We start from the raw sequence: 12,237 nt of genomic DNA, 5'->3' as shown, positions 1-12,237 counted from the left end.
CTCTGACTTGTCCCCTCTATTGTCCTCTCTCTTGTCCTCTGACTTGTCCTCTCTCTTGTCCTCTGACTTGTCCTCTCTCTTGTCCTCTGACTTGTCCTCTGGCTTGTCCTCTCTTTTGTCATCTGACTTGTCCTCTCTCTTGTTCTCTTGTCCTCTGACTTGTCCTCTGACTTGTCCTATGGCTTGTCTTCTCTCTTGTCCTTTCATCATCTAACTTGTCCTCTGATTTGTCCTCTCTCTTGTCATCTGACTTGTCCTCTCTCTTGTCCTCTGACTTGTCCTCTCTCTTGTCCTCTGACTTGTCCTCTCTCTTGTCCTCTGACTTGTCCTCTGGCTTGTCCTCTCTTTTGTCATCTGACTTGTCCTGTCTCTTGTTCTCTTGTCCTCTGACTTGTCATCGGACTTGTCCTCTAGCTTGTCTTCTCTCTTGTCCTCTCATCATCTGACTTGTCCTCTGACTTGTCCTCTCTGTTGTCCTCTGACTTGTCCCCTCCCTTGTCCTCTCTCTTGTCCTCTGACTTGTCCTCTGACTTGTCCCCTCTCTTGTCCTCTCTCTTGTCCTCTGACTTGTCCTCTCTCTTGTCCTCTGACTTGTCCCCTCTCTTGTCCTCTGACTTGTCCTCTCTCTTGTCCTCTGACTTGTCCCCTCTCTTGTCCTCTCTCTTGTCCTCTGACTTGTCCTCTCTCTTGTCCTCTGACTTGTCCTCTGGCTTGTCCTCTCTTTTGTCATCTGACTTGTCCTGTCTCTTGTTCTCTTGTCCTCTGACTTGTCATCAGACTTGTCCTCTAGCTTGTCTTCTCTCTTGTCCTCTCTCTTGTCCTCTCTCTTGTCCTCTGACTTGTCCTCTCTCTTGTCCTCTGACTTGTCCCCTCTCTTGTCCTCTGACTTGTCCTCTCTCTTGTCCTCTGACTTGTCCCCTCTCTTGTCCTCTGACTTGTCCTCTCTCTTGTCCTCTGACTTGTCCTCTCTCTTGTCCTCTGACTTGTCCCCTCTCTTGTCCCCTCTCTTGTCCTCTGACTTGTCCTCTCTCTTGTCCTCTGACTTGTCCCCTCTCTTGTCCTCTGACTTGTCCTCTCTCTTGTCCTCTGACTTGTCCTCTCTCTTGTCCTCTGACTTGTCCCCTCTCTTGTCCTCTCTCTTGTCCTCTGACTTGTCCTCTCTCTTGTCCTCTGACTTGTCCCCTCTCTTGTCCTCTGACTTGTCCTCTCTCTTGTCCTCTGACTTGTCCCCTCTCTTGTCCTCTCTCTTGTCCTCTGACTTGTCCTCTCTCTTGTCCTCTGACTTGTCCTCTGACTTGTCCTCTGGCTTGTCCTCTCTTTTGTCATCTGACTTGTCCTGTCTCTTGTTCTCTTGTCCTCTGACTTGTCATCAGACTTGTCCTCTAGCTTGTCTTCTCTCTTGTCCTCTCTCTTGTCCTCTCTCTTGTCCTCTGACTTGTCCTCTCTCTTGTCCTCTGACTTGTCCCCTCTCTTGTACTCTGACTTGTCCTCTCTCTTGTCCTCTGACTTGTCCCCTCTCTTGTCCTCTGACTTGTCCCCTCTCTTGTCCTCTGACTTGTCCTCTCTCTTGTCCTCTGACTTGTCCTCTCTTTTGTCATCTGACTTGTCCTGTCTCTTGTTCTCTTGTCCTCTGACTTGTCATCGGACTTGTCCTCTAGCTTGTCTTCTCTCTTGTCCTCTCTCTTGTCCTCTCTCTTGTCCTCTGACTTGTCCTCTCTCTTGTCCTCTGACTTGTCCCCTCTCTTGTCCTCTGACTTGTCCTCTCTCTTGTCCTCTGACTTGTCCCCTCTCTTGTCCTCTGACTTGTCCCCTCTCTTGTCCTCTGACTTGTCCTCTCTCTTGTCCTCTGACTTGTCCCCTCTCTTGTCCTCTCTCTTGTCCTCTGACTTGTCCTCTGTCTTGTCCTCTGACTTGTCCTCTCTCTTGTCCTCTGACTTGTCCTCTCTCTTGTCCTCTGACTTGTCCTCTCTCTTGTCCTCTGACTTGTCCTCTCTCTTGTCCTCTGACTTGTCCCCTCTATTGTTCTCTCTCTCTCTTTTTCTTTTCCTTTTTTTCATGGCGTGACAGGGCTCGTGGTTCACTCACAGCACACAGGAAGCGTGTCACAGCAAAACAGGTCCCTGCCACTGTTTCCACTCCTCAGAAAGGGAGGGCTACAGGGCTACAATAAAACCCTGCTAACACCAATAACAAGATCACAGGTGCCCTTCAACCATCCCATGGGGATTTATTTAACCACACTGTCTATTTTTACCTAAACATGCTAATATACTTATGTGGCTGGGCTGGGATGTGTGGTGTGTCTTTGACATTAAAGGGATGGTGTGACATGGGAAATTGTCACTGTCAATTAGCTGAGCTGGTAGAGTGGTTAGGGTGGCCAGGATGGTGACAGACTAGTCACCTGGGCTGGCTTATCTGACTCGTCACCACAGGATCACATGAATAAATAGATAACAGAGACATACTGTAGTGGAGCCGACATTGGCAATCTGTCTGCTGGAGACAGGCCAAGATATGTACACTATTTCAAATATTTTGGTATTATTGTCTTTGTCAAGATAAGAGTTTAGAATTTTCTCACCCAAGAAAATATATATTCAATCGGATTCGTAAGATATAATTTTGCTGGAATGGAATATCAATGAATTGATATTACTATCCTCTCGAACATATATAATTTGGGAGAGAATTACATTTTAGGCCAGCGTAACATTACATCACTCAACCATTCAAAGGGATTGGAAGGAGATAGGGCTTCTTTTCACAGCTCATATCACCAGCAGCACCAGCAGCTAACACTTCCACCTCAATAACACAGCTGGGAAAACACGGTCATTAAAGAGCAGAAGAGGAGCTGGAGTGAGAAGAAGGGAGAGAAGGAGAGATGAGTGGGATCGATAAGCCTCTGATGAGTGGACTAACATGATCCGTAGGGTTGTTGTGACTGACGCCTGAGTGCGTGCGTGTGTGTGTGTGTGTCTCTTTAGATTACAGACAGAGGGAAATGAGAGAGATTGGGCCAGTCAGAAAGACTCTGTAATAGAGGAGTGTGTAAGTGTGTGTGTGTTTGTGTAGGTGTTTGGGTGTGTGCTTGTGTGTATGTGTATGTGTCTATGTACACATGACACAATTCTTTCCTTTCTAGTCCCATGGATGGATTGTGTGTAATCACAAACATGTAATTGTTAAGAGTTCAATCTGTACTGTCTGGATAAAACTACAGTAAAAACAGATCCATATCTGTACCATCTCTACGGGCTCTGTGTTCTGAGGGTTTTACCACAAGTGCCACCATGATCTGTTTTAGAGGGAGGAGAGGAAAGAATGGAGAGGAGAGGAGAGGAGAGGAGAGGAGAGGAGAGGAGAGGAGAGGAGAGGAGAGGAGAGGAGAGGAGAGGAGAGGAGAGGAGAGGAGAGGAGAGGAGAGGAGAGGAGAGGAGAGGAGAGGAGAGGAGAGGAGAGGAGAGGAGAGGAGAGGAGAGGAAAGGAGAAGGAGAAGGAGAAGAGAAGAGAAGAGAAGAGGAGAGGAGAGGAAAGAATGGAGAGGAGAGGAAAGGAAAGGAAGGGGATGGGAGAGGAGAGGAGAGGAGAGGAGAGGAGAGGAGAGGAGAGGAGAAGGAGAAGAGGAGAGGAGAGGAGAGGAGAGGAGAGGAGAGGAGAGGAGAGGAGAGGAGAGGAGAGGAGAGGAGAGGAGAGGAGAGGAGAGGAGAGGAGAGGAGAGGAGAGACGTGAGAATGCAGTGCCTAAGGGTTTGGGCAGCAGCCAGAAACAGACTGGGTTACTTTGGTCTGGCAGGCCGGAGCCATCGTTGTGACTGTCCCACTAACTCACTGTGGCTGGGAGCAGAGGGGAAGTTGAGGGCCAGTTTGAGGGCCAGTAGGAGGCACTCATTCTGGTCTAAAAAAAAATATATCCCAATGCTCCAGAACAGTGATTGCTGTAAATGAGAACGTGTTCTCAGTCAATTTAGCACATATCAACCCTGCACATATCAACCCTGCACATATCAACCGCTACATAAAACACTGAAATAAAATATAAAACATGCATTACCTTTGACGAGCTTCTTTTGTTGGCACTCCAATATGTCCCATAAACATCACAATATATATCCAAAATGTCCATTTATAAAGCGCATTTGATCCAGAAAAAAACAACTTACAAAAAACGCAACGTCACTACAAAATATTTCTCTAGGAATATTTGCCAAAATATTTCAAATTACTTTTGTAATACAACTTTAGGGTATGTTTATTAAACGTTAATAATCGATCAAATTGTAGACGGGTCTTTCTGTGTTCAATACAGGAATGAAAACAAACCAGCGATACTTTTCACGTCTTGCGCAACTCTCAACAGTGTACCCAGTTCCTAGTTGGCCTACTTCTTCATTGCACAACCAACCTCAACCAAATTCCAAAGACTGGTGACATCCAGTGGAAGCGGTAGGAACTGAAAACTGGTTCCTAAGAAAATCAAATCAAATCAAATCAAATCAAATTTATTTGTCACATACACATGGTTAGCAGATGTTAATGCGAGTGTAGCGAAATGCTTGTGCTTCTAGTCACGACAATGCAGTAATAACGAACAAGTAATCTAACTAACAATTCCAAAAAAAACTACTGTCTTATACACAGTGTAAGGGGATAAAGAATATGTACATAAGGATATATGAATGAGTGATGGTACAGAGCAGCATAGGCAAGATACAGTAGATGATATCGAGTACAGTATATACATATGAGATGAGTATGTAAACCAAGTGGCATAGTTAAAGTGGCTAGTGATACATGTATTACATAAGGATGCAGTCGATGATATAGAGTACAGTATATACGTATGCATATGAGATGAATAATGTAGGGTAAGTAACATTATATAAGGTAGCATTGTTTAAAGTGGCTAGTGATATATTTACATCATTTCCCATCAATTCCCATGATTAAAGTGGCTGGAGTAGAGTCAGTGGCATTGACAGTGTGTTGGCAGTAGCCACTCAATGTTAGTGGTGGCTGTTTAACAGTCTGATGGCCTTGAGATAGAAGCTGTTTTTCAGTCTCTCGGTCCCAGCTTTGATGCACCTGTACTGACCTCGCCTTCTGGATGACAGCGGGGTGAACAGGCAGTGGCTCGGGTGGTTGATGTCCTTGATGATCTTTATGGCCTTCCTGTAGCATCGGGTGGTGTAGGTGTCCTGGAGGGCAGGTAGTTTGCCCCCGGTGATGCGTTGTGCAGACCTCACTACCCTCTGGAGAGCCTTACGGTTGAGGGCGGTGCAGTTGCCATACCAGGCGGTGATACAGCCCGCCAGGATGCTCTCGATTGTGCATCTGTAGAAGTTTGTGAGTGCTTTTGGTGACAAGCCGAATTTCTTCAGCCTCCTGAGGTTGAAGAGGCGCTGCTGCGCCTTCTTCACGATGCTGTCTGTGTGAGTGGACCAATTCAGTTTGTCTGTGATGTGTATGCCAAGGAACTTAAAAGGGTGGGGATGCCGTCTGGGCCTGCAGCCTTGCGAGGGTTAACACGTTTAAATGTCTTACTCACTTCGGCTGCAGTGAAGGAGAGACCGCATGTTTTCGTTGCAGGCCGTGTCAGTGGCACTGTATTGTCCTCAAAGCGGGCAAAAAAGTTGTTTAGTCTGCCTGGGAGCAAGACATCCTGGTACCGTGACTGGGCTGGGTTTCTTCCTGTAGTCCGTGATTGACTGTAGACCCTGCCACATGCCTCTTGTGTCTGAGCCGTTGAATTGAGATTCTACTTTGTCTCTGTACTGGCGCTTAGCTTGTTTGATAGCCTTGCGGAGGGAATAGCTGCACTGTTTGTATTCAGTCATGTTACCAGACACCTTGCCCTGATTAAAAGCAGTGGTTCGCGCCTTCAGTTCCACACGAATGCTGCCATCAATCCACGGTTTCTGGTTGGGGAATGTTTTAATTGTTGCTATGGGAACGACATCTTCAACGCACGTTCTAATGAACTCGCACACCGAATCAGCGTATTCGTCAATGTTGTTGGCTGACGCAATACGAAACATCTCCCAGTCCACGTGATGGAAGCAGTCTTGGAGTGTGGAGTCAGCTTGGTCGGACCAGCGTTGGACAGACCTCAGCGTGGGAGCTTCTTGTTTTAGTTTCTGTCTGTAGGCAGGGATCAACAAAATGGAGTCGTGGTCAGCTTTTCCGAAAGGGGGGCGGGGCAGGGCCTTATATGCGTTGCGGAAGTTAGAGTAACAATGATCCAGGGTCTTTCCACCCCTGGCTGCGCAATCGATATGCTGATAAAATTTAGGGAGTCTTGTTTTCAGATTAGCCTTGTTAAAATCCCCAGCTACAATGAATGCAGCCTCCGGATAAATCGTTTCCAGTTTGCAGAGAGTTAAATAAAGTTCGTTCAGAGCCATCGATGTGTCTGCTTGGGGGGGGATATATACGGCTGTGATTATAATCGAAGAGAATTCTCTTGGTAGATAATGCGGTCTACATTTGATTGTGAGGAATTCTAAATCAGGTGAACAGAAGGATTTGAGTTCCTGTATGTTTCTTTCATCACACCATGTCACGTTGGCCATAAGGCATACGCCCCCGCCCCTCTTCTTACCAGAAAGATGTTCGTTTCTGTCCGCGCGATGCGTGGAGAAACCCGCTGGCTGCACCGCTTCGGATTGCGTCTCTCCAGTGAGCCACGTTTCCGTGAAACAGAGAACGTTACAGTCTCTGATGTCCCTCTGGAATGCTACCCTTGCTCGGATTTCATCAACCTTGTTGTCAAGAGACTGGACATTGGCAAGAAGAATGCTAGGGAGTGGTGCACGATGTGCCCGTCTCCGGAGTCTGACCAGAAGACCGCTTCGTTTCCCTCTTTTTCTGAGTTGTTTTTTTGGGTCGCTGCATGGGAACCATCCCGTGGCGCTGGTTGTAAGGCAGAACACAGGATCCGCATCGCGAAAAACATATTCTTGGTCGTACTGGTGGTGAGTTGACGCTGATCTTATATTCAGTAGTTCTTCTCGGCTGTATGTGATGAAACCTAAGATGACCTGGGGTACTAGTGTAAGAAATAACACGTAAAAAAACAAAAAACTGCATAGTTTCCTAGGAACGCGAAGCGAGGCGGCCATCTCTGTCGGCGCCGGAAGTTAATATCCCTGGGCAATGACAACTCAAGGAACAGAGAGAGGTACAAAAAAAAAATCTGAACAGTTAGTCCTTGGGGTTTTGCCTGCTACATACTGTACGTTCTGTTATACTCACAGACATGATTCAAACAGTTTTAGAAGCTTCGGAGTGTTTTCTATGCAAATCTATGAATAACATCTTATATTCTTGGCATGAGTAGCAGGAAGTTGAAATTGGGCACGCTATTTATCCAAAAGTGAAAATTCTGCCCCCTAGCCCCAAGAGGCTAATCAGGTTAACAATTTTATTAAAACTGCAGAGCTAATACTACGAACACTACAGCTCGGGCTGTGTCCTAACTCTCTCTCTCTCACTCACACACACACACACACACACACACACACACACACACACACACACACACACACACACACACACACACACACACACACACACACACACACACACACACACACACACACACACACACACACACACACAGCAGGGAGCTCTGAGAGGAAGGATGAACATGAGGTCAGTTGGAGGGCAGAACTAGCCCCAGTCCCTCAGTTTCTTTCTGTCACCCCTCTCTATCCCTCTCTCTGTTCCTTCCTCTCTCCATCCCTCTCTCTCTCACCCCTCGCTCTCCATCCTTCCCTCCCCTCTTTCTCCATCCCTCTCTGCTCCTCTCTCGGTATCCCCCTCTCTCTCCATACCTCTCTCTGTTCCCCTCTCTCTCTCCATCCCTCTCTCTGGTCCCTCCTCTCTCCATCTCTCTATTCCGCTCTCTCTCTCCAACCCTCTGACTGTTCCCCCCTCTCTCCAGCTCTCTCTCTACATCCCTCTCTCTGTTCCCCCCTTTCTCTCCATCCCTCCCGCTGTTCCCCCTCTCTTTCTCTACACCCCCCCTCTGCCTCCCCCCCTTCTCTCCATCCCTCCCTCTGTTCCCCCCTCTCATCCCTCTCTCTGTTCCCCCTCTCTCTACATCCCTCTCTCTGTTCCCCCCTCTTTCTCTCTATCCCTCTCTCTGTCCCCCGTCTCTCCCCATCACTCTCGCTGTTCCCTCTTTCTCTCCTTTCCTCTCTCTGTCCCACCCTCTCTCTCTCCATCTCTCTCTACACCCCCTCTGCCCCCCCTTCTCTCCATCCCTCCCTCTGTTCCTCCTCTCTCTCCATCCCTCTCTCTGTTCCCTCTTTCTCTCCTTTCCTCGCTCTGTCCCACCCTCTCTCTCTCCATCTCTCTCTACACCCCCCTCTGCCCCCCCTTCTCTCCATCCCTCCCTCTGTTCCTCCTCTCTCTCCATCCCTCTCTCTGTTCCCTCTTTCTCTCCTTTCCTCTCTCTGTCCCACCCTCTCTCTCTCCATCTCTCTCTACACCCCCCTCTGTCCCCCTTCTCTCCATCCCTCCCTCTGTTCCCCCTCTCTCTCCATCCCTCTCTCTGTTCCCCCTCTCTCTAAATCCCTCTCTCTGTTCCCCTCTCTCTCTCCATCCCTCCCTCTGTTCCCCCCTCTCTCTACATCCCTCCCCCTGTTCCCCTCTCTCTCTACATCCCTCTCTCTGTTCCCCCCTCTCTCTCCATCCCTCCCTCTGTTCCCCTCTCTATTATTTTTTCAATTAAATTTAAATGGCATAATTGACATATGTTTACTTTGACAAAGCAAATGGAATAGAATATAAACAAAAAGGGAAATAAACAAGGGAAATAATAAATAAATAAAAATTACACTCAAAAAAGTTTGAAAAGAATATAGACATTTCAAATGTTATATTATTGGCTATGTACAGTGTTGTAACAATGTACAAATAGTTGAAGTATGAAAGGGAAAATAAAAACAGATAGACATACAGTAAGTTGTATTTACAATGTTGTTTGTGCAATGGGCCATAAATCTTGCTGCTGTGATTGCACACTACAGTATTTCACCTAACAGATATGGGAGTTCATCAATGTTTGACTTGTTTTTAAGTTCTTTGTGGGTCTGTGTGATCTGTGGGAAATATGTATCTCTAATGTGGTCATGCATTTGGCAGGAGGTTAGGAAGTGCAGCTAAGTTTCCACCTCATGTTGTGGGCAGTGTGCATATAGCCTGTCTTAATAGCAAGGCTATGCTCACTGAGTCTGTACATAGTCAAAGCTTTTCTTAATTTAGGGTCAGTCATAGTGGTCAGGTATTCTCTGTTTAGGGCCAGATAGCATTTTTGTTGATTCTTTCCAGGGTGTCAATTAGATATATTTTTGCTTTCTCATAAGGTTGTTGGGTCTGAATGTGTTTCTGTCCTGGGGCTCTGTTCGTGTTTGTGAACAGAGCCCCAAAAACCAGCTGGATGAGGGGACTCTTCTCTAGGAATGTGTGGACATCACTTACTTTTCGATGGTTGTAGAATTGAACCTGTTGAGTGCATGGGGCAGTATTTTGATTTTTGGATGAAAAACGTACCCAAATTGAACTGCCTAATTCTCAGGCCCAGAATCTAGAATATGCATGTAATTGTCAGATTGTTTTCTATCCTACTCTACAGTTTCCAAAACTGTCAAAATATTGTCTGTGAGTGTAACAGAACTGATATTGCAGGCGAAAACCTGAGGAAAATTCAACCAGGAAGTGGCCTCTATTTTGAAAACTCCATCTTCCATTGAATGCCTTCCCTCCATTTAAAGGGATATCAAACAGATTCCTTTTCCTTTTCCTATTTTCCTTTTCCCATGTTGTGAACAGTCTTTAGACATAGTTTCAGGATTTTATTTTGAAAAATTAGCGAGAAAGATCACATTACGTCAGTGTATAGCTGGATGTCCCCAGAGTTTTGCTTGTGCAACTGCTTGGATCAGCCATTGTCTCTCTCTCTCCTATTGAAGAAGGTAAAGTCCCGGTTTATATATATTATCGATTATATATTGAAAAAAAACCCTGAGGATTGATTATGAAAAACGTTTGACATGTTTCTGTGAACATTACGGATACTATTTGGAATTTTCGTCTGCGATGTCGTGACAGCTCAAGCCTGTGGATTTCTGAACATAACGGGCCAAACAAATGGAGGTATTTTGGATATAAAAATAATCTTTATGGAACAAAAGGAACATTTATTGTGTAACTGGGAGTCTCGTGAGTGCAAACATCCGAAGATCATCAAAGTTAAGCGATTTAATTTATTGCTTTTCTGACTTTCGTGACCAATCTACTTGGCTGCTAGCTGTTTGTAATAGTTTGTCTACTGAGAGAGATGTCCTAACATAAACGCTTGGTATGCTTTCGTCGAAAAGCTTTATTGAAATATGATACGCCAGGTGGATTAACAACAAGCTAAGATGTGTTTGCTATATTGCACTTGTGATTTCATGAAAATTAAATGTTTAGTCATTTAATTTGAATTTGGCGCTCTGCAATTCAGCGAATGTTGACGAAAATGATCCCGCTAACGGGATGGGTGCATCAAGAATTAACAGCTCTTTTCTGGATTTTGATAACAAGTGGATATAGTCCTAATTCTGCTCTGCATTGACTGTTTGGAGTTTTGTGTTGTACACAAAGTCCATTTTTGCAGAATTCTACATGCAGTCGCAATTGTTTGCCCCATTTTGTGAAGTATTGGTTGGTGAGCGGACCCCAGACCTCACAACCACAAAGCGCATGTAAGGATCTGGGTGTAGCTGGTGCAGAAGAGTCAGGCGCAGGACAGCAGAGGTGAGAAACACAAGGAACTTTACTCAGAATATCAAAATATCTGAAGTAACACCAGGCCCACAAACAATGGACCGAACTTACAATAAACAAATATGCACAAAATCCATGGGGAAAACAGAGGGTTAAATTATGAACATGTAATTGGGGAATTGAAACCAGGTGTGTAAAACAAAGACAAAACAAGTGGAAAATGAAAAGTGGATCGGCGATGGCTAGAAGGCCGGTGACGTCGACCGCCGAACGCCGCCCGAACAAGGAGAGGGACCGACTTCGACGGAAGTCGTGACAGGGCAATGGGTTCGATAACTGATTGAAGTATTTTTAGCCAGATCCTATTTGGGATGTTGTTTTATGTTCCTTTTGATGGTATAGAAGTCCCTTCTTGCCTTGTCTCTTAGATCATCCACAGCCTCTGTCTATCCCTTTCTCCATCCCTCTCTGTCCCCTCTCTCTCCATCTTTCTCTCCGTCTCCCCTCTCTCTCCATTCCTCTCTCCACCCCTCTATCTTTCTCCAATCTCTCTCCATCCCTCTCTCTGTTTCCCCCCTCTGTCTCCATCTTTCTCTCTGTTTCCCCCACTCCATCCTTCCCTCTCTCTCTCTGTCCGCACTGCTGTCTACAGATAACCCACCAGGCTGTTGATGATGTCTTTATTATCAAATCAAATCAAAGTTATTTATATAGCCCTTCGTACATCAGCTGATATCTCAAAGTGCTGTACAGAAACCCAGCCTAAAACCCCAAAACAGCAAGCAATGCAGGTGTAGAAGCACGGTGGCTAGGAAAAACTCCCTAGAAAGGCCAAAACCTAGGAAGAAACCAGGCTATGTGGGGTGGCCAGTCCTCTTCTGGCTGTGCCGGGTGGAGATTATAACAGAACATGGCCAAGATGCTCAAATGTTCATAAATGACCAGCATGGTCGTATAATAATAAGGCAGAACAGTTGAAACTGGAGCAGCAGCACGATCAGGTGGACTGGGGACAGCAAGGAGTCATCATGTCAGGTAGTCCTGGGGCATGGTCCTAGGGCTCAGGTCCTCCGAGAGAGAGAGAGAAAGAGAGAATTAGAGAACGCACACTTAGATTCACACAGGACACCGAATAGGACAGGAGAGGTACTCCAGATATAACAAACTGACCTTAGCCCCCCGACACATAAACTACTGCAGCATAAATACTGGAGGCTGAGACAGGAGGGGTCAGGAGACACTGTGGCCCCATCCGAGGACACCTCCGGACAGGGCCAAACACCACTCTGGTGTTACTCCAGAGTTTATTACTCCACCACTCTGAGCTTCAAGGGACAGGATCCATCTAAATCAAATCAAATTTTATTTGTCACATACACATGGTTAGCAGATGTTAATGCGAGTGTAGTGAAATGCTTGTGCTTCTAGTTCCGACAGTGCAGTAATAACCAACGAGTAA

Source organism: Oncorhynchus kisutch, linkage group LG15 (genome assembly GCF_002021735.2).
Source record: "Oncorhynchus kisutch isolate 150728-3 linkage group LG15, Okis_V2, whole genome shotgun sequence".
Classification (NCBI taxonomy): domain Eukaryota; kingdom Metazoa; phylum Chordata; class Actinopteri; order Salmoniformes; family Salmonidae; genus Oncorhynchus; species Oncorhynchus kisutch.
This window is presented reverse-complemented; position numbering follows the sequence as displayed.